This window comes from Myxocyprinus asiaticus, chromosome 43 (genome assembly GCF_019703515.2).
Source record: "Myxocyprinus asiaticus isolate MX2 ecotype Aquarium Trade chromosome 43, UBuf_Myxa_2, whole genome shotgun sequence".
Classification (NCBI taxonomy): Eukaryota; Metazoa; Chordata; class Actinopteri; order Cypriniformes; family Catostomidae; genus Myxocyprinus; species Myxocyprinus asiaticus.
In genome coordinates, this window is record NC_059386.1 from 16,747,095 (window position 1) to 16,770,370 (window position 23,276).

The window sequence follows — 23,276 nt, forward strand, 5'->3', positions numbered from 1 at the left end:
AAAAACCAAGGCCACTAACCAGAATCTCCAACAATACCATTGTATTTTGATATATTGCATGGGAATATTTAGGGTTGGGAACTGAGAACCAATTCTTATTCAGTTCGTATTCCATTTAAAAAAAATACGGGAACTGAATGAACTTTATGACTTTCATTTCCATCAGCAGTTCTTGAGTGTGCATATTTCTAATGATGCAGACAGAACTAGTTCTAAAGTACTAAAAAAATCTGTGACGTGTTTCTTGCTGCACTATTCAGCGGTGGTGTTGCCCTGCTAATGAATCTATGATGCAAAACACAGTGCGACGAATGTAGTTCAAATCCCGAAAGCATGACTCGTATTAACTGGCTCTTTTGAATCTACAGCACGTAACACAGTGTGACCAGTGTAATGCAGTTCCCGAATGAATGACTCTTATGAGCTGGTTCTTTTTAGTGAATCTGACTACCATCATGTCCAGCTCGAAATGAACCAAGAACTGTAACTGTGTTATGTAACATTGTACTTAAGGCTCCTGAGACTTTAATCTGACAGTGCAGTTACTGAGTGGTTGTGCATATTGCCAATGTGTAGTTAAAAATACTACACATGACGAGTTTTCTTTTAATCAGTGGAATTTGGTGGAAAAAATCAATGGGAAAAAATTAATGAATAAAATGTAGAATTTTAATGCAATATACACTCACTGAACACTTTTTTTAAGAACACTATGGTCCTAACCAAGTGCCCAATGTGGTCTTCTCCTGTTGTAGCTCATCCGCCTCAAGGTTCAACATGTTGTGCATTCTGAGATGCTATTCTGCTCACTACAATTGTACAGAGAGGTACAAGTAACAACATGCTGTAAGTAACGACATGCCATTTCCCGTATTCTGTTTATGTTTTATATAAAAAATAAAAAATATTTTGACAAAAACACGTAGGCCTATATATGGGGCAATCATTTTCGCGTATTACTTCACGAAATATAAACAGAATATTGAAAACGGCACATCGTTACTTACAACAAAGGATCGTGATTAAAACAAGCCCTAACACAACATGACATAGTGCATAGATCTTGAAATACTCTTCACAGAGTGGCATGAGATTTTACAGTTTGTGAGTGAAACGAATGGGCATGCTGTATTTTACAAGCTCAGATTTTTCTAACGTTATGACTCATTAGATCAGTATTAGATAAGTATGATATTACCTATTCCCATTATGATTATTGTGACCACATTTCATAAGTTATACAATGGAACTGTCACAGATGAGCACTGTAACAAGCGTCTGTGAATTAGACTCGCATGTGCACAATGTACGCACACACATAACATGAACAAACCACTGCTGCACTCGCAGTCTGCCTGCTAGCATAAATATTACACCATGTAGACAGAGATTAGGGTTTGTATTGTGTGTTTTGTTGCTTAATGCATGAAACTAAATTGAGGCGATAAATTAAAAGCATGTAACAAACATTATTACATCTGTTAGAAGTTTATTATACTGTCTCTGTTTGCAATTCATCAGGATTACCACAAACAGTCATACACAGAGGTGGGTAGAGTAGCCAAAAACTGTACTCAAGTAAAAGTACAATTACTTTAAAAACATAATTACTCAAGTAGAATTAAAAGTACTAACATAAATAATTACTTGAGTAAGAGTAAGAAAGTATCCAATTAAAAGAGTACTCAAGTAGTGTGTATTACAGAATTAGTATTATTATTAATGGAAATTCTGTCATCATTCACCATCATGTTGTTCCAAAACCATATGACTTTCTTTCTTCCATGCAACACAATAAGGAGATATTAGACAGAATGTTTGCCTGAGTCACTATTTACTTTCAGTGAATATTTTTTTTCCTTCATATTTTGAAAGTGAATGGTGACTGTCTAACATATTTTGTGTTCCACATAATGCAAAGCGTCACACTGGTTTAGAACAAAATGAGGGTAGGGAAATGATGACAGAATATTAAATTATGGCTGAGCTATCACTTTAAAGGGATAGTTCACCCAAAAAAGTCAATTCTCTCATCATTTATTCACCCTCATGCCATCCCAGATGTGTATGACTTCCTTTCTTCTACAGAACACAGATTAAGATTTTTAGAACAATATTTTAGTTCTGTAGGCCAAAATTTTGAAGCTCCAAAAAGCACATAAAGGCAGCATAAGAGTAATCCATATGTCACATATTCCCCGTGTTTGCATTGACTTTTATGTTGAAATTCTTGTCTAGTTCCCATATTCCTGTTTCCTGTTAGTTTTTGTAGTCCTTTGTAGTTTCATTTTATGATTGGTTTTCCCCTGATTGTTTCTACAGGTGTTCCTTGTTCCCTTGTTTGTCCCTCTGTCAGTCTTTGCATGTATTATGCCTTACTCTGTACGTTTGTTCCTCGTGTTTTGTTTCTTTATGTTCTGAGTTATCTGGTTTTCTTTTGTTTATTAAAGACGCTGCATTTTGATCCTCCGTTCTCTCCTGACTCGTTACAGTAAGACTGACCATCCGAAATGGATCTAGCAGCATGCTTTGTCCAGTTGAGCCAAGTGAACTTACCAATTAGAGAATACTCTCGTCTGTTTAGCACCGTTGCCAGATACACGGGATTTACCGATTCCCACTTGAAGTCCTTGTATCTGATTGGTCTCATAGCTCACAAGTGGAGGGAATTGCCGGAGACCGGTGATTACATGTGGAAGGAATATGTGGAGTTAATTTTAGAGACCTCCTAAAATTAAGAGGAAATTCAGAGGAACCTCCTCTCTCAACCCCGGTTCCGGTTTCCGAGACTTCCACACCTCAGCCTGCTCCATACCATGTCACAGCCAAACCTCAGCCTGCTCCATGCCATGTCACAGTAACGCCTCAGCCTGCTCCACACCATGTCACGGTCAAATCTCAGCCTGCTCCACGCCATGCCATAGCTACGCCTGAGTCTGCTCCACGCCATATCACCACCAAGTTTAAGTCTACTCGACACCATACCACAGCCCAGCCTCCCACGACCCTTGTTTCCAAGTTAAATTATCCACCACTTATGTCAGTGTGTAGGGTCACGAAGACCCTTCCTCACAGCTTGTCAGTACTAACGCCTGGCACGGCCAACGAGCCAACACCCACGCCTGCCACGGCTAACGAGCCAACGCCCACACCTGCCACGGCCAACGAGCCAACGCCCACGCCTGCCACGGCCAATGAGCTAGAAGCCTCGTCCATCCCAGAGCCAGCGTTGCCAGCCTCGTCCGTCCCAGAGCCAGCGTTGCCAGCCTCGTCCGTCCCAGAGCCAGCGTTGCCAGCCTCAGCCATTCGGAGGAGGAGGAAGAGAAGAAAGGCTTCTGGTCCCGAGTCTCCGCCCGTGCGCACGACCACGGAGGTCGTTCCCGAGCCTCCGCCCGTGCGCACGACCACGGAGGTCATTTCCCAGTCTTCCCGGAGTCTTTGTCTCGAGCCACACACGGCTCCACCCACAGAGTCTTCCACGGCTCCACCCACAGAGTCTTCCATGGCTCCGCCCACTTCTCCAGAGACTATTCCCCCAGCGGCTCCGCCCGCTTCTCCAGAGACTATTCCCACAGCGGCTCTGCCGCCTAACCCAGTCCCTGTCCTGTGGCATTCTCCCAGGCCTCCTGATCCAGTCCCTACCTGGAGGTGGTCTTCTGGATCTCCTGGTCGCCCACCTGATCTGCTCTGGTCACTTGGTCTTCTGGCTGTTCACCTGGTCTGCTCTGGACTCCTGGGTCTCCTGGCCGTCCGCCTGGTCTGCTCTGGTCTCCTGGCTGTCTGCCTGGTCTGCTCTGGTCTCCTGGGTCTCCTGGCCATCCGCCTGGGTCTCCTGGCCGTCCGCTTAGTCTGCTCTGGTCTCCTGGCCAGAGCAGACCTGGCGTCTGGAATCCGTTCTTAAAAGGGGGGCTCTGTCACGTATTCCCCGTGTTTGCATTGACTTATGTTGAAATTCTTGTCTGGTTCCTGTTGTAGTTTCATTTTATGATTGGTTTTCCCCTGATTGTTTCCACAGGTGTTCCTTGTTCCCTTGTTTGCACCTGTGTATTTAAGCCCTTGTTTTTCCTTGTTTCCTCTGTCAGTCTTTGCATGTATTATGCCTTACTCTGTACGTTTGTTCCCTGTGTTTTTTTTTTATTATTATTAAAGACGCTGCATTTAGATCCTCCATTCTCTCCTGACTCGTTACATCATAAGATTCCAGTAGTTAAATCCATATCTTCTGAAGTGATAAGATAGGTGTGGGTGAGAAACAGATCAATATTTGTCATTTTTTGCTAGACAGCAGGGGGCGATATGCAGAGAAGAATGTGAATCACCAAAAACACAAGAAGAATGTGAAGGTGATCTTTTTCTCATCCACACCTATCACATCGCTTAAGATATTGATTTAACCACTGGAGTCTTATGCATTACTTTTATGCTGACTTATGTGATTTTGTTTAGTTTTAAAATGTTGCCACCCATTCACTTGCATTGTATGGACCTAAAGAGCTGAGAAATTCTTCTAAAAATCTTCATTTGAGTTCAGATGAAAGAAAGTCATACACATCTGAGGTGGCATGAGGGTGAGTAAATAATGAGAATTGTAATTTTTGGGTGAACTATCCCTTTAAGGGCTTTTGTCAGATCTGGATGAATTTGTCAATGAGAGGTTTGGAAACATTTCTAGTAAATATTATGGTGAAAACATGAAAATGTTTCACAAGGACATTATATATAATGCTGAAATATAAACCAAAGCAAGATCCTACTTTATTAATTCCTTTAGTTATTTCATAGCTTTTAAAGTCCTGTGTGGATTCTTATTTCAGTGTAGTTACAGTTTTCAGTGTCTAAAGAATTTAGATCATTAGTTCTGTACAGCAGTACCGCTGCTCTCTAAATGCATATACGCAGCCTAGTGAGTAGGGCACATTCCCCGGTCGTGGAACACTCACTGTGTCTGAAACCGCCCCCTGTCCACTATATAGTGCACTATTTCGAGTGTCCACCTTTTTGTAGGATTGTCTGAATTCTGAGTGAGCCATTCGTTTCTTACTTTTGTTCACTCATTATTACTGCCTGTTCATGCTCCAGATGTCAATCACGCGAACAGCTGAGCCAAGGCATTTATTTACACTTAACTTGGATGTTTACATGGATTTATACAGTTAATCCGCCTGAAGTAGCTGCGATAGTTTCCAGTACCCAGTGAGGGCGTGGAGTAAATGCATAAATACTGCCTATTACATGCGAGACATGGGACAAAGAGCACTGATATATTGCTGCACTGATTTAAAAATGTACACTTAAAAACTGATGTCATAAGAGCCCATATTTACAGAATCACCCTGAAAATTACCATCACATTACACAGAAAAGCCCGTGTTATCATTAGAGCCAAAACTTATCTCAGCGTGCTGCCTTAAGTTGAAGCTGTGATTGTAGTCTTGAAATATCCGCTTGTCTTGGTGTTAAAGGCATTGCATTACGAAACTATTCTTTTTTTCACTGTGGGAGCAAAGAAAGTGTTTCACTTTGTTTGAAGAGTTTGGTGCTGCAGCACTAATGACTTGAGTGACAGTCTGTGACAGCAGAGTGCGCCTCTGTGAACTTTCACTCTCGTAAAAGTCCCATTCAGTAAACTCTCAATAAATTACACATTAATTAAAATTAAACCCAGTAATGTAACGACAGGAACGCCACCCATTGTAAAGAAGTAAAAGTAAAAAAATTTAATTAGAAATTTACTTGAGTGAGAGTAAGAAGTACCCACTTTTAAACCTACTCTAAATCTTTTCCCAAAAAGTTACTCGAGTAAATGTAGCACGTTACTACCTACCTCTGGTCATACAAATGGGCACATACAATGATTACCATAAATACTCACATAAATGGGCACCATACAGTTTATGCAAGTGTAAAGTGCAAGTGTCCTTTCAAATCAGCATACATCTGTTATATAGGCACATCTTTGGTTTAAGTAACATTCGCCAAACCTTAATTAGCAGCAGTTAAGAGTTAGTCAGCTTGTCAATTCCAAATTCCAAGCTTTTAAATGACACCTATTTTGCAAATGAGTAGCTTTAAATAAATTAGCAAGCACTTCCAGGTTAAAAGATTGAGGAAAAAATAAATAAATAAATAAATATATATATATATATATATATATATATATATATATATATATATATATATATATATATACACACATATATTGGGTGTCAGTATTGGCCACAATAAGATGTGAAAGTTTGGTTATCATATCTGCCCCAAAATTCCATATTTGTGCATTCCTAGTTGAAATATGAAAGGACCTCATCATTTGGCAACAGGCTTCAGAGGGCAGTAAATGCAATAAAAATAGCATTTCTTATTTTCAAATATTTCTTTCTCAAAAAAAAAAAAAAAAAAAAAAAAAAAAAGAATCATTAATGGAACCATCAAGGAATCGGATTCATTAAGAGGAATCCGGATCAAAATAGTTAAATTCCATACGATTACCATCCCTTGTACTATTTTATTACCATACTCGTATACCATGGTACAATGATACTGTAAGGTACTTCAAAGAATACAATGGTTTTAATTTACTATTATAATGGTAGTGTCCCAAAAATAAAGGCCACGTCTCTAAAAATTCCATGATATTTTGCTATGTTGCATAGTAGTATTTGATTAGCTGCCATACTTACAGTATATACCATGGTACTTAAATGATAATGTAATGTACTTAAAAAATTACTTTGGTTTTCCATGCTATTTTCATTGTAGTGTCCAAAAACCAAGGCCACGTCTCCAACAATACCATGGTATTTTGATATATTGCATGGTAGTTTTTGATTACCATACTCATATACCATGGTACTTAAACGATTACCAGGGTTTTACCATAGTACTATCATGGTATTATCAAAAAAAAAATATGGTGTTTACCATGGAATATTTTTATGGCAAATACATTTTTAAACATGCATATAAGCACTATACTTGTTCATACAGAAGCACACACAGGTGCATGAATGTGTCACTGGGGAATTTGCTCTTTTTAGCCAAAGCTCTGTCTTCTGCCTTCCTCTGAGATCCTCAGTTAGGCCCAGTTAGCTTGGCTAGCGGTGAGGGTTTAATCTCTCCTCCAGAAAGCTGTGGGTGCCTCTAAACAGAGGAGAGTGGCCTCGGGAGGCTGCAGCCTGGCTCTCTTTGCCCGTCTCAGTCGCTTTCATGGATGGGTTAACTCACTGAGGTAGGAGGATCAGCGAGGGGTGCTGGCGAGAGCAGGAGCTGCTTTTTAAGCCGCGGATGTGTGTGTGTGGTCTGCTGGGGAATTTAGCATTACTGTCTGCATGTAGTTTAGCAGACATAGATTGTACAGACCCAGAGATAGAGAATGATAAATAAAGATAATAACAGGAAAATCTGTGTTTCATGTATTATCAATTTCATGACAGTCTGATCTGATGCAACTAAGTATCCACCAAATAAAATTTTTTGGTAACACTTTACTTAGCCTTAAATAGTCTTTATAAAGATGTGCATTGTAACCAAAGTTATAATGCATTATAACACAAGATAGCACATCACATTAAATTAGGTTTTAATGTATTATATGCTTAAATGCATGTTTTAATGCCCGTAAAGGTAGCCTGTAGCTATGAATTGGGATTATATTTTTTTGTATAGTTTATAATGAAAAGATTTAATGCATTACAATGTGTCTTATAAGGCATATGAATGCACAGTATACAATAAAAAGTATACTTTTTGCAGGCTTCATGTGTTACCAATTTTTATTTGTTCATTATATATTGGAATTTGTACGTACTTTAACTATTTTAACTTTGTTGCTTGTGATGAGGTCATTCTCCATTCATTACTAGGCAAGAGTGACAAAAAAAAACGAATAAGTGTATAATTCCGCTATGTGTAACTGCATACTCTCCACCCTGAGATCTGCCTAGAGGTACTGTGGTTGGCATCCAGCCACCTAACTATATGCATATATATTCCTCATACCTGACTTGTCTGAACTAACAGGAATTACAGCAGAAACAAATCTGCTATTGTGTTTACACACACATATGAACACACACATGCATGCACACTACTATGAGAGAGGCTGCCAAGGGGAATGAAAGAGACATCTATTCTCTCTCACACACACATACATACACGCTCACACACAACCCACACAATAAAACAGGACAGTTTGTCTTCATGTGGTGTAAAAAGGTGGGATTGAAACAAATTAGTGTAAAAACGACTTAAACTAAATGGCAGTGCTGTGAATAATCCATGAGTCACAGCAGTCAGCTGTAGGGAAGGCGTTACAGACAAGTCTGACTAATGCAAAACAGTTTTATAAACTTAACATCCTCACTGAAACTCTTATCACATTAGGAAAATTCAAGAGCAAAATGTCATTAGCAAATTAACTCATTTATTAATAGAGATCTAAATCATGAACATAATCTGATTTATATTTATTTGTGTGTGTGTGTGTGCGTTCCTCTAAATAAAAGGATCCTGGTTTCCATGGTGACATTGATTGTCTCACCAAACAGGTTGAGATATTGTTTTTTATCTTTTTGTTTTTCACGCCCATTCGCCTTCCTACTGGGTTGTGTCTTGAGTTTCCTTCATTTAATCGTCAATGGTTTATCCTCCCGCTTCCTTAAAGCCTTTTTTAATTACTTTTGATTATTAATGAGTTTGTTTAGTTGATTATATTTTCTCATGCTGTGAACTTGAGGTGCATTTTGGGAAATAAACCCAAAATGTGAACATAGACTGTGGGTGAATGGTAATCGTGAGAACCAAAAGTGAGCATCCCCTTGACCTACTCTCTGCTAAAAACACTGTGGGTTCTGAAACAGGCAGTATCTTTTTAGCACTTGTTCTACATATCAATGTAAATATTTGTATTAGTAAAAATTATGCATGTAAACAATAAACATATAACTATAACTAAATATACTGTTGAAGTCAGAAGTTTACATACACCTTAGCCAAATACATTTAAACTCATTTTTTCGCAATTCCTGGCATTTAATTGTAGAAAACATTCCATGTCTTAGGTCAGTTAGGATCACTACTTTATTTTAAGAATGTGAAATGTCAGAATAATTGTAGAGAGAATGATTTATTTCAGCTTTTATTTCTTTCATCACATTTCCAGTGGATCAGAAGTTTACATACACTTTGTTAGTATTATGTAGTATTGCCTTTTTGGGTAAGCTTCTACAAGCTTCTCACAATAAGTTGCTGGAATTTTGGCCAATTCCTCCAGACAGAACTGGTTTAATTGATTCAGGTTTGAAGGCCTCCTTGCTCGCACATGCTTTTTCAGTTCTGCCCACAAATTTCCTATCAGATTGAGGTCAGGGCTTTGTGATGGCCACTCCAATACCTTGACTTTGTTGTCCTTAAGCCATTTTGCCACAACTTTGGAGGTATGCTTGGGGTCATTGTCCATTTGGAAGACCCATTTACGACCGAGCTTTAACTTCCTGGCTGATGTCTTGAGATGTTGCTTCAATATATCCACATAATTTTCCTTCCTCATGATTCCATCTATTTTGTGAAGTGCACCAGTCCCTCCTGCAGCAAAACACCCCTCAACATGATACTGCCACCCCCATGCTTCACGGTTGGGATGGTGTTCTTCGGCTTGCAAGACTCACCTTTTTTCCTCCAAACATAACGATGGTCATTGTGGCCAAACAGTTCCATATTTGCTTCATTAGACCAGAGTATATTTCTCCAAAAAGTAAGATGTTTGTCCCCATGTGCACTTGCAAACTGTAGGCTGGCTTTTTTATGGTAGTTTTGGAGCAGTGGCTTCTTCCATAGTGAGCAGCCTTTCAGGTTATGTCGATATAGGACTCATTTTACTGTGGATATAGATACTTGTCTACCTGTTTCCTCCAGCATCTTCACAAGGTCCTTTGCTGTTATTCTGGGATTGATTTGCACTTTTTGCACCAAACTACATTCATCTCTAGGAGACAGAATGCATGTCCTTCCTGTGCGGTATGATGGCTGCGTGGTCTTATGGTGTTTATATTTGCATACTGTTGTTTGTACAGATGAACATGGTACCTTCAGGCATTTGGAAATTGCTCCCAAGGATGAACCAGACATGTGGAGGTCTTGGCTGATTTCTTTGATTTTCCGATGATGTCAAGCAATTAGGCACTGAGTTTGAAGGTAGGTCTTAAAATAAATAAAAAACCACAGGTACACCTCCAATTTAGTACACCTCCTATCAGAAGCTAAGTGGCTAATTGTCTAAAGACTTGACATAATTTTCTGTAATTTTCCAAGCTGCTTAAAGGCAAAGTTAACTTAGTGCATGTAAACTTCAGACGCTAAATATACATGCATCACCTCTGTTTTTTCGTGCATGTGCACAACGCATGGCCAGGAGTGGTCAGATTAATGTGTATACATAATGGATGAAGTTGAGCTACAATTGCTAAATCTAGTTTTGTTAGTCTGACTTCTCAAACATCTGACTGGTACTATTTCAGTTGGACTGAAGTATTTAGCCTACATGACATTTTAAAAAGACAAATAATTGTTTTAGCCGACTGAAATCAAACTCTCAAAGTTTAATGTAAAGTCACTATGTTATGTGTTTAATTCAGTGAGCGGTGTCCACTTATCATTTCAGAAATATAAATGGTTATTTTGCTTTTTTTATTTTTTATTGTGTCTTCACACTTGACAGTACGATCAAATAATAAGTCAATAAAGAAAGGTTAAGAATAATGAATCCTATTACTTAACTTGTGACACATGAAATTGAAGGTCAAATTGAGCACATTGTATTGTAGCTTATACTCTAGTATTCTTTGCAATGTGCACTATACTGTAAAAGTTTTTTATCTGGGTATTCCATGCTTAGAGAAAATTGTATTCTGCACAAAGTATATACATAATGCAGAAATTAGTGAAGCAGTATGGTAGTATGCTACTTCGAACATACAATATCTTAAGCTATCTTCTGCCTGGCCAGAAACTTGCTTTTTTGTTATTTAGGTTGTATAGAAACAGTTTACCATTATCACACTTAAGCTGGCCTCTACTCTGCTAGAGCCCATATGAATAGCATTGTCTCTCACACTGAAATACTCATACACACTTTTTCGAAACTACTTTAGCAGGCTGAACAGAAGGAATTGTTGGATGAGGCTCTGAACTCATAGATGATGACAGTGCAATGTCTTAGTGTAATTATGGGGTCACCCTGAAATTAACACAGAAACATGAACTCACATTCTAAAATGATTGTTCTCACGGACAGCTTAACCTCCAGCTCAAATGCTGCTGTCAAGAACAGATCTGCTAAGAATAGATTCAGCCACAAATCATTCCAGACTTCCCTCAGCCAGGGTATTACAGTTTGGAGTGGATTAACTAGAAATGGATTAATGAAGAATTTCATAAAAAGTCAAATTACCCAGTGCTAGATATTGTATTACTGTAAGCAAAAGTCAGGTTTGTGTGTGTGTGTGTGAGTTTGCTTATATGTGTGTATATTGAAGCATAAAAGAGCTATTTTATTTTGTACATAAGAATTGTGCTTGGCATTAAGGCCGGATGATATGCTGATTATTTACAATATTCAGTGAGTTTAAAGGAGTGTTCCGGGTTCAGTACAAGTTAAGCTCAATCGATAGAATTTATGGCATAATGTTGATTACCACAAATATGAATTTAGACACATTCCTCCTTTTCTTTTAAAAAAGAAAAAAATCGAGGTTACAGTGAGGCACGTGCCATGGAAGTGAATGGGGACAATGAAAGTGAATGTGGCCAATTTTTGGAGGGATTAAATACAGAAATGTGAAGCTTATAATTTTATATAAGGACATTAATTATCCTGTTAAAACTTGTGTATTATTTGAACTGTAATGTTGTTTAAATCGTCTTTACAGTCATTTTAGGGTTTGTTTACATTATATAATCATGGTAACGACATTGTAAAATTGGCTATAACTTTACACAGAAAAGGTTTGTAAGTGATTTTATCACACTAAAATCATGTTTAAATGCATATCCTTTATATATTGTGGCTAAACTTTTGAAACAGTGAGTATTTCAACGTTCAAAATTTGGCCCCCATTCATTTCCATTGTAAGTGCCTCACTGTAACCCAGATTTTTGCTTTTTATTTGTAGTATTTACAGGTATTTACATTGATTTGTTGAACATGTGCTAAAAACCGGTACTGTCTCTAAAAGACAGCATTTCTGTAATCAGTGTCTGTAAATGAGCATGTTTATCTCATCTGCTTTTTTGCTGTTTTTGATCAACAACTGACTGAAGAGAACAGAAAGGGTTTAAAAAGAGACATTATTCAATGACAAGTGGGTCGCATGGATCTCGTCCTTGGACACACACACACACATTACATGGAACAACTTTTACTCTCAATGTGAGTGAAATGTAAACATTTACCAGCCAGTTACCAATATACGTTTTAGTCGCATAGCGCAAAATTCGGTTGCTAATGCAACTGATTTCTGTTCATTGTAGTAAAGGGTTGTGCATAGAGTAAAAGATCGCTCTTTAGATTTAAGAATCGATATCGAGATCGTTCAAACGAAGATTGCGATGCATCAGAAAATGGATATTTGTACCCACCCCTAGTGGTTCTGATTTAAACTACGTTAGCAAAAGCAGCTTTAGAGTTGGGAAATTAGATTTTTTTTTTCTGTAAATTGGTTTACATTTTTGGTTTCATTGAATAGATTAAAAACTAGGATGGTGAACAGTTTGTTGGTGAAGTCACCTTGTGGCAGTTTTCATACCTTTAAACATTTTAGTAAAAATATATGTAGATAAATATAGATGTTTATTAGTTTGTTATATAAGTGCTTATAAATGAAAATGAGTATCATTCTTGTGTTTATTTAGTGAAAACTTGCATTGATGATTTTTACTGTATTTTATTTCTTGCTGTACACATTATTTTGGCAACAATGTCTGTTTGGTTGGTACGATGAGTCCTCTGATTGAAAATGATCATTTTGGCAAATAAATAAATATCAAGATATATATTTGAATATCATCAAAAGGCTGAAAAATATCAAGATTTTTTTTTTTTGCTGTATCACCATGTCCTACTTGTCATTGATTTACATTGTGTATGGACATATGTTTCTGTTTTTTTATTTGTTTGTTTTTAAGTTGAGCAACACACTGAAAAACAGTTATTTTTACCCATGTGGACATGACAGCTAACATTTCACAAATAATCCCATGTGTCCTGCTGAAGTGTTCTGAGTTAAGTTAACCGCCGACATGCATTGGCTGCATCTGACATGCTGGCCAGAAGTTGCATCTATGCCGCCAACGGCGGCACATCGAGGCCTCGTGGTGGCCCATTTGTTCAAATGCCACCACTTCGATGTGCCTTTTCACACTTGGCCCTGACCATTCGTCTGGCTGAACGCACCCCCGCATCTGTCCAGAGGGCCGTTACTGCATCAAACAGCCCTTCCCTTTGCCATGACAGTAGGACAGAAGGTGCTGTGGGCATTCAGCACTGACACAAAGTTAGACAGGGCTATGGGCACTGTGGGCACAGATGGACCTGGCCCAGCACATCGTCTTTCAAGCTGAGAATCCCAGCATGGATGAATTAATGCCAAATATCATGTTCATTTGAGAGAAAGTGCTCATTATTAAGAAATGCTCAGGAACAATTCACATGCGAGTGAGATCACATGTGCGGCCAATGCTGTGCTTAAGGGCATTTAGACCCCCACTTCACCAGGAGCCAGGCTACAGCAGGGGGGTCTAGCCATAGGGAGAACTGGAACTTTTACCAGTGGGCCAGCCGCAAAACGGGGCCGAATGGCCCGCAAAATGCCGAAGAGGGCTGCAGACAGTTTGATCTTTATTAGAAACTTTAACTTGGTTCTTCATGAACTCCAATGAGCTCAAACCCTCTTGTGTTTCCCACGGGATTTTGTGAGACTGTGGTGGGTGGACCTTGGACCCTCTAGGGGGGTCCAGGGCATGCTCCCCCATAAGATTTTAAAGACAATTTAAAGTTAAATGCATCAATCTGATGCACTCTGAGAGCAAAATTAAGAGGCTAGACCTATGAAGAACTTTGTGCTCTGGTAGAAATTTAATCATAAACACATTGGTTGTATAGATATGAATGGTGATGACACAGCAAAAAAGTTACACCCACAAAGCATGGTAAATGAGACGGAGTTCAGCGCAGTTCAAAAACTGAACTGAAACTACTCTGACCTACTGCCCCTTTCTCTGCTGTCAAAATCACTTGCTGTCCCTCCCTCAGGGGAGGCTGTCTCCCCTGCTGCTCCTATGGAAGTACCTGCCCTGCTTCCCTTCTCTGAATGTCTGTCCCTCTATGAGAGTCAGCTGAGGCTCTGTCCTGCAGCCTCTTCTGCTACAAAGAAACAAGTAACGTTAAAATTCCACTGTTACTCCGGTTTATTTCTTGACAAAATCCTATGAATAATCTGTTTGGCTATTGACTTAGCCAGTTTGATTGATTTTTCTTCTGATTCCTTGGCTAATGCCGAGTCAAATGGATATCATAGCTTCAATTTCTGCCTGACTAGATTTTCCGCCACTTAATTTATTTTTACCCTACTCCTACAAATTTTGTCCGACCTGCACAAAATTGTACTCAGATGACCTTCAGACATGAAGACATTCCTGAGAAATCACTCTTTTAAACCCTTTCAAAGCAAATAGATAAATATCAAGATATAGATTGAATTTTATCAAACTATTCTGACGTATTCTTACAAAAATCATGCATTTGATTTCATCACAAATATAGCTGGTTATTTTTTCGTTATTGACATTTTAATCAGTCTGCTTGTCTGGTCGGGCAAGTAAAATTCTCTTTCACTTGCCCCTTCAAAAATCCACTTGTCCTGGACAAGCGGACAAGCGTTAATATCGAGCCCTGGTTACATGATGAGCCAACTTGCTCCTCAGATGCTGAAAATAGTTACGTTGTCAGAGCCACTGGTAATAAAGTTAACGTTAGATAATTAGCGAACGTTAGCTAGCTAGATATAACGTTACAAACGTTATACATTGTTTTTCACGACAAGCATACGGATATGTCAGTCGAATAAGCAAGGAGACTGACAGCTAACGTTAACATTACCTAACTTAATTAACGCTAGATTAACGTTAATTATCAATGATAACTTCTGCAGTAAAGTTATCTGTTTGCTGTTGTACATTGATAATGATAAAATTGTGTTTGGACTAGTGGATAACTGCAGTGGCTGACTGACTGGGAGAGATGCTTTGCCGAAGCAATGGCGCAGAACACAACATTAGAGATCTTTTATGTTATTATGAATTATTATGTTTATGTTATGTGGCAGGACAAATTAGACTGTTGCAGGCCACCACAGTCTAGGTAATTAATGGGAAACACTGACCCTGACATTAAGCTCAGTGGTCTTCAGTACTTAGTATCGTCTGGTTCATGATTTGTGTTTTGAACCGTTTCTTTTTAATGATTTGTTCAAACCAATTTGCAAAGAGTTTGTAAATAACTCAAAATTTATATTGAAATATTGCTACTTATTACTATGTATTGTTATATATATTGGTGCATATAAATGAAAGTGATTAAATATAATTCTTCTTTATGTTCATTCAGTAAAAAACATGCCTTGATTATTAGAAGCCAATCCCCGAAGGCTCCAACACTGAAGTCTATGGCAGCCCAGAGAACCATATGGCAAAAAGTTTAATTCGGCACACTGAAAGAGGAGAGCCTGAACATTCCTGGTAGCAAATTTGGGGTCTCTATCTCAAACGTCTAGCGCCATCAACAGGTCAAAGTTGCACTTGTGTTTCTGCATATACATTTTTAACCGTGTTGACTAGAAATGTAATTATTTTTTTCTGATTCCTTGGCTAATGCGGAATCAAATGGATATCATGGCTTCAGTTTCTGCCTGACTAGATTTTCCGCCACTTCATTTTAAAATAAACTGTTTTTACCCTACTCCTACAAATTTTGTCAGACCATCAGACATGGTCATTCCTGAGAAATCACCCTTTTAAACGCTTTCAAAGCAAATAGACAAATATCAAGATATAGATTGAATTTTATCAAACTATTCTGGCGTATTCTTACAAAAATCATGCATTTGATTTTATAATTGAAGATGTTTCACTAGTGACATATTATTTTGGATGACTCTTAAAAGTTTGAAAAAGACATATTTTCCCCTATCTGCTGCCATTGACAAGTGACCAGTCACATAACAAATGTTCCCGGAACTAAGCACCCATGAGCAAAGATAGCAGCCTCAGGTCACATACTTCTGGGCTGTATGTGCTCGCCAAACAGCTGCTTGAGATGAATAGAATGCTGAAATAGATATTCAATAGAAATGGTTAGCTCTCTTCATGTATTATAGTATTTTTCCCAACTGTTGTTTAGAACCATAAGATAGCAATTGAAACATCCATAAAACATGCTCAAAACAGAATTAAACAGCATTATTTAACTTTATTTTGATTTCACTTCAAAAAAGAAGGCATAAAATGCTCCATGGGGACTTATGGGAACATATTTGTGTAATTATTCAAATGAAACGCTGAAATATTTATTCAACCAGTTCATTGAAACGAACTATCCAAATGAAACGATTTGCTAAAATGAATCAGACTCTATCTCTCCACCTGTTCTCGCAAACCACTTTCTACCAAATGACCTTTGCTAATGCCCATTTGCTTTGTTAGTTTATGATAAATGTACTTGATGAGGTGTGCTGGCTGATCGATTTGTGCCATAATGGAGCCTTTTATTATTAAAAATTCTACATGTATCTGAAAGGCACTTTCCATATTCACTCCATGTCACTAATTGGCACTTGAATGTACCCCTGCAGTTTTCAGAATCATGCCGTTCCCCCCAGGGTGTTGTTTGGTTTAGACGGCGCCAGATCCTCGGTGGGAGATTGTAGATGATGTACAGCAGCGGCTGATGGCTCAGGGCAGGTGGTCACACCTGGAGGTGATAGTAACAACTTGACTTTTGGAGCCGTTAAAGGATCATGTAGCGAAGCAGTGCCAAATCGTCAAGACCGATACAGCGGTTGTTATCAGAGGCTGTTTGTGGATGGCAGAGGTCAGACCTAGTCTGGATTTAACAGTTGGTTGATATGCCATACTCAGGAAACTAGGGCTGGGTATCGCCAGGGTTGGGAGGGTTACTTTTTAAATGTATTCCACTTCAGATTACAGAATACATGCTGTAAAATGTAATTTGTAACGTATTTCGTTAGATTACTCAAGGTCAGTAACGTATTCTAAATACTTTGGATTACTTCTTCAGCACTGGTAGATTTTTTCACTTGATTTGACTATAAAAACTCTGCCAGTACAGTAAGACAAGATACACATGTAAAAAATATTTCTCTGAAAAACCTAAATATCTTATGCAGTGTTGTTTCTAAACAAGATCAATCTAATTGATCTTGTTTTAAGGATTTTTAGATATTTTTACAGGAAAACAATACAAAAATTATTATCAAGAATATGATTTTTGCCCTAATATCAAAGGTCTTACTAGAAAAAAAGAAATTATGATCTAAAGTGAATTTTCTTGATAAAAAAATATGATCGTGCCTGGTAACATGCATGTAAAATGGCTAGAAACAGCATTTTAACTTGGCGTAAAGCTGACAATTTACACTATTTATTTCTATTTCTTCTGCTCCAAACTTACTTCAGACTTACTTCTCTGTCTGCATGTATGAATGAAACACATCATAAGAAAGTGTTTCACCGCTGCTCAAACGCTCTTTGGATCGCATCATTTAAATGTAGAAATGTTTTCCATTTGAAAGGACTAAATATTAAATGAAAAAATGACAATAAAATGCAAAGTAATCTCTTCAGTAATCAAAATACTTTTTGAATGTAACTGTATTCTAATTACCAATGATTTAAATTGTAACTGTAGTGGAATACAGTTACTTATATTTTATATTTTAAATACGTATTCCCATTACATGTATTCCGTTACTCCCCAACCCTGGGTATCGCCAACAACGTCATGATATGCATCAGGATACAGAGCCCACGATATGATACGTATAGCAATACATGTTAATTTTGAACTGAATTTTTCCTAAAAATAATTTAGTATAACAGTTGTTTATAGTAAACTGTATAACATCATTTTGTGCCATTCAAAACACAATAAGTTTCATAAAGATTAGAAAAGCAAAGTAAATAATTCTGTTACCAAAAAGCAAATTAATTTTATTGGCCCTTTCCACTTGTAAAGTGTTTTGTGCTACCCTTACTATAGTTTAAAATATTTTGTATCAAAATCAAATACTCAAAGCCTCTAGGATTAAACAGCTTGAGTCTTAACACAAGTCAAACACAACTCAATTCTACACTGTTCTTGTATTCAAATGAAGAGTAGTATAATAATCATAACATTAAACTGAAATTAGTAAATTTAATATAACTCATATAGCACATATTTTAAGGCCACATTCATAAATACACAGGAAGTCACAGATTATAGGTATTGCAAAATATGATGTGCTAAGCGCAAGTAAAAAAAAAAAAAAAAACATATTTGCCTGCAATTGCATTTTCTTAATATAGTTAATCTAACGCACCCTTGCATGTGTTATCCATGATGCCTCCACTGCAGATCTTTGGCATATTTTGCACCTCGGTTGAGAGCAGGGTATGAAAAGTTTTTGATCCAGTTTTACCAGTAACATGATTTTTACTGCCACCTTTCTCTGATTCATTTATACAGTATATAGTCTATTCACAATCCATGTACAGTAAAATGTGAACTGCTGGATTTAAAGTGATTTAAACTAGTGGTTGACAGCTAGTTTTCACTGGTCAATGCAGATACCGATATGGCCAATATAAATGCTGATAAACATAAAACAATTTAACAACAGCAAATCATATTTACACAAAATTTCTAAAGTGAAACAAACACTTACAGTAGTGGGCAAAAATATTGGCACCCATGGTAAATATGAGCAAAGAAGGCTGTGAAAAGAAATCTGCATTGTTTATCCTTTTGATCTTTCATTTAAAAAAATTTAAAAAATCTAACATTTAATTGAATTGAAAGAGGGGAAATATCTCATTATTAAATAAATATTTTTCTCCAAAATGCATTGGCCATAATTATTGGCACCCTTTTATTCAATACTTTTTGCAGCCTCACTTTGCCAAGATTACAGCGCTGAGTCTTCTCTTATAATGCCTAATGAGGTTGGAGAACACCTGGCAAGGGATCTGAGACCATTCCTCCATACAGAATCTCTACAGATCCTTCAAATTCAGAGGTCCATGTTGGTGGACTCTTCAGTTCACCCCACAAATTTTCTATGGGGTTCAGGTCAGGGGACTGGGATGGCCATGGCAGAACCTTGATTTTATGGTCAGTGAACCATTTTTGTGTTGATTTTGATGTTTGTTTTGGATCATTGTCCTGCTAGAAGATCCAACCAGTTCCCATTGTAAGCTTTCTGGCCATCTGTTGGTACTTGATAGAGTCCGTGATGCCATGTATCTGAACAAGATGTCCAGGACCTCTGGCAGAAAAACAGCCCCACAACATTAAAGATCCAGCACCGCATTTAACCGTGGGCATTGGGTACTTCTTCATCTCTGTGTGCGCCAAACCCATCTCTGGTATTTGCTGCCAAAAAGCTTTTTTTTTTTTTTTTTGTTTCATCTGACCATAGAACCGGTTGCATTTGAAGTTCCAGTAGTATCTGGCAAACTGAAGACGCTTGAGTTTGTTGTTGGATGAGAGCAGAGGCTTTTTTTCTTGAAACCCTCCCAAACAACTTGTGGTGGTGTAGGCGTTGTCTGATGTATATATATATATATATATATATATATATATATATATATATATATATTTTTTTTTATTTTTTTTTTTTTTACTTTCTGACCCCAAGACCCAGCTAATTTCTGCAATTCTCCAACTGTGATCCTTGGAGATTCTTTGGCCACTTGAACCATCCTCCTCACTGCGCATGGAGTCAATATAGACACACGTCCTTTTCCAGGCTGATTCTTAAGATCTCCAGTTGATTTGGAACTTGTTAATTATTGCGCTGATGGTGGATATGGGCATTTTCAATTCTTTGGCTATTTTCTGATAGCCACTTCCCATTTTGAGAAGCTCAACAAGTTTTTGCTGCACATCAGAACTACATTCTTTAATCTAACCCACTGTGATTGATGGTTAAGGGAATTTGGTCTGTGTGTTACCTCATATTTATACCCCTGTGAAACAGGAAGTCATGGCTGAACAATTTCGTGTTCCTAGTCACCCAGGTGCACTAAAAAATTTAAAATATGAAGGGCAATATACTTCAGATATATTTTACTCATAAGAATTTCTTGGGGTGCCAATAATTGTGACCAATGTGTTTTGGCGAAAAAATATTTATTTAATAATTAGATATTTCCCCTCTTTCAATTCAGTTAAAGGTTAGATTTTTTAATTTTTTTTAAATGAAAGATCAAAAGGATAAACAATGCAGATTTTTTTTCACAGCCTTCTTTGCTCATATTTACCATGGGTGCCAATATTTTTGGCCACTACTGTATTTTATGCAATATCTACTCACATTTGCATAAACTTGAAAAAAAAAAAAAAAACAGAAAGTGTTGACTATCCATTGATAAATCTATTGGTAGATTTTGGAACTGACACAAGGGAATTTTAACACTTCTTTTAATCGACTAAACAAACAAGGTTATCAGCCGATAATCTCAAAAGGCCAAATATCGGCCGATTAATGGGGTCGTCTGGGGTCCGTTTCCCGTACAACTACGTAGCAAACTACTTAACCACCATAGTACGATGCATCGTTGGAGAAATTAACTAGGTAGTCGCAACTGTTTCCTGAAACCATAGTAACTCTGTCGCACATCCATTGTTCGAACCACGTTGGTTCAACAATATAGAGCTGTCGTTAATGACATTACACAGGGGGTGGAGTAATAACTTCAGCATATATCAAATTATAATAGCTCATTTACACTTACTCCAGAAAGCTGTTTATTGCGCGAAAGCTGCTGAAGATACGTTGCGCTTCAATAGTGGTGGTTCCCTTCACATCAGACTTCAGGATCCCCTTACACACTTGAGCACATATGCACATGCGAACTCTTCAAAAATATATAAGAACTTCTCTTGCATTAACATACATTAACATGGACAGATAAGCCGAGTTCTTCGATAGAAGCCGTGTGTTAAAGTGCTACCTCTTAACAGCCTTGAAACCCTTAAATGGCCTGCATTTGCAACTACGTTACGTTTCAGAATGCCACTTTCTGCAAAACTGAAAAAGATTCATATGGAATAAAAGATATAGAAGTCTCTGTGAAGTCAAATTACGTCCACAAAGCAAATAAACAAGGCTTCTAACCACAGATGGAGAGCTGTAGTTCCAACTACACAATGCTGTTTGCAAATGTCGGAACAACGGTTTCGGAAAACACCAAATCGTTGAACTATGTTGGTAACGATGGAACTTTCGACCCTAGTTGGCTAAAAAAGCTTTTGGAAAACGCACCCCTGGCCGATATATCGGTCTGTCACTAATTTAAACTCAGAGCATCTTCTGAGATGGCCTGAGATATTCTGCAGTGCTCACATAAAGAACAAAACTTTTTGCAGGCCAATGACATAATGAAGAAAAAAAACGTATCATTCTTTGAGAAGCTCTTACAGAAAGCCATTGGACATCTCAACAAACATCGAATCAGACAGGTGTACTGGGCGTTTTTCTTTCATCTGTTCTTCATAATATAATCAAATGTGTTCTTTCAAGCACGTATCTTTGTGTCTAAGCAGCGACATCTCTTGTCAAATGTCACTCTTGCCCTGTTCATACCTGATACTAAAATCCATCTCGGGAGATCCGATCACAGGTGGACAGTACTTAATACAGGTGCAAGTGGGGTCTGAAACGTAAGCTTAAATACCTGCCACTGTTCAAAAAAGTATCTGCTATTTGGTTAATTTCATACTCTGGTTGAGAGTAAAAGAAGAGCATATCACCGGCTTTATCTTGACATATGTCCTAGTAGATGGAGGTTCATCGTGTTATGCAGTATTTTAGTTTTGTAATATTTAGATATCGTGTGAATCATGTCTTACTCCCAACTGCCCGGTTTGGGCAAAAAAACAAAATACAGACATATTTTAGATTTTAGTTTTGTCCGCGGTAGCAAGAGTCTCAACCAATTTAAATGTGGTGCTCTACTTTCTGCTCAGGTGATTGAAAACCAACTTGTGTCACGCAAATTTCAAAGTGCTGCTGCTGCATAATATCGATGCGGACACATCAGCACAGAGGACATGACGATGTATCACCGTATAGATCTTTTGAACACAGCCCTACAGGAAACTGCTTCATAAAATAATGACTATTTAAATTGGAATGTTGATTGCACCATAAAAAGTACATCATATAAATAACTAGAAAAAAGAAAATGTGAGTGGTGTTTGCCCATACATAATTTGCAGCCACCCTGCTGTAAGTGGTGGTTAGGGCGTTGCTATGTGGTTGCTGAGGTATTGTGATTTTTAGTGTGCTGCTGTGCAGTTGCTATGGTGTTTTATGTGGTTGCTAGGGTGGTTGCTCACTGGATCCTAAGTCAAAAGAGCTCACCCCCAAAGTCTCTAGGATATTCTGTTCTCGAGATATGGCTTGGGTCCCTCTTTCAATATAAACTGATGGGATTTCTCTGCCAATATATTGTCTGCCAGGCAAAAGTTATAAGTTCAATCGCTGGGAAAAGCAATAGCACACCTTTCTTCTACAAACCGCATGATTTAATCCATATGATTGCATCATTCATATCTGTAACACAAAAAATGTGGGACAAGTAACCAGTTACACACTAAAATAATACTACAGGTTAGGCATTTGTACAATAGTAACAACAGTAATACCATGCTTGTCTTAACAAGCACCACTAAAAAGAGCATTATGATAAGAGAAGAGTCTTAAGAGAAGAATTGTTTTGGATAGAGATGGATGAATCTCTCATTGCCTTGGATTAGTGACGTTGCCCTTTGAGATGATTCAGGGTTACTTTCATATCGACTGAGCGAATGCTAAAATTCTGCTTGCAATTCAAATTCATCTGTATGTGCCCTTGCAGGTTTTTATTGAACTCGCCTTAAGAGTTGCATTATTCTTCTGAATCTGCTGATCTCAAAATGGATCCGAGCCCAAAACCGGCTGCTG

General features: G+C 37.9%; 1 protein-coding gene across 1 annotated transcript in view; it reads left to right on the forward strand.

Annotated features, from left to right (window-relative positions):
* LOC127433948 (neuroligin-2-like) overlaps nt 1–23,276 on the forward strand; it is a 117,210-nt gene that overhangs the window by 13,608 nt on the left and 80,326 nt on the right. The gene's annotated exons all lie outside the window — the stretch shown is intronic.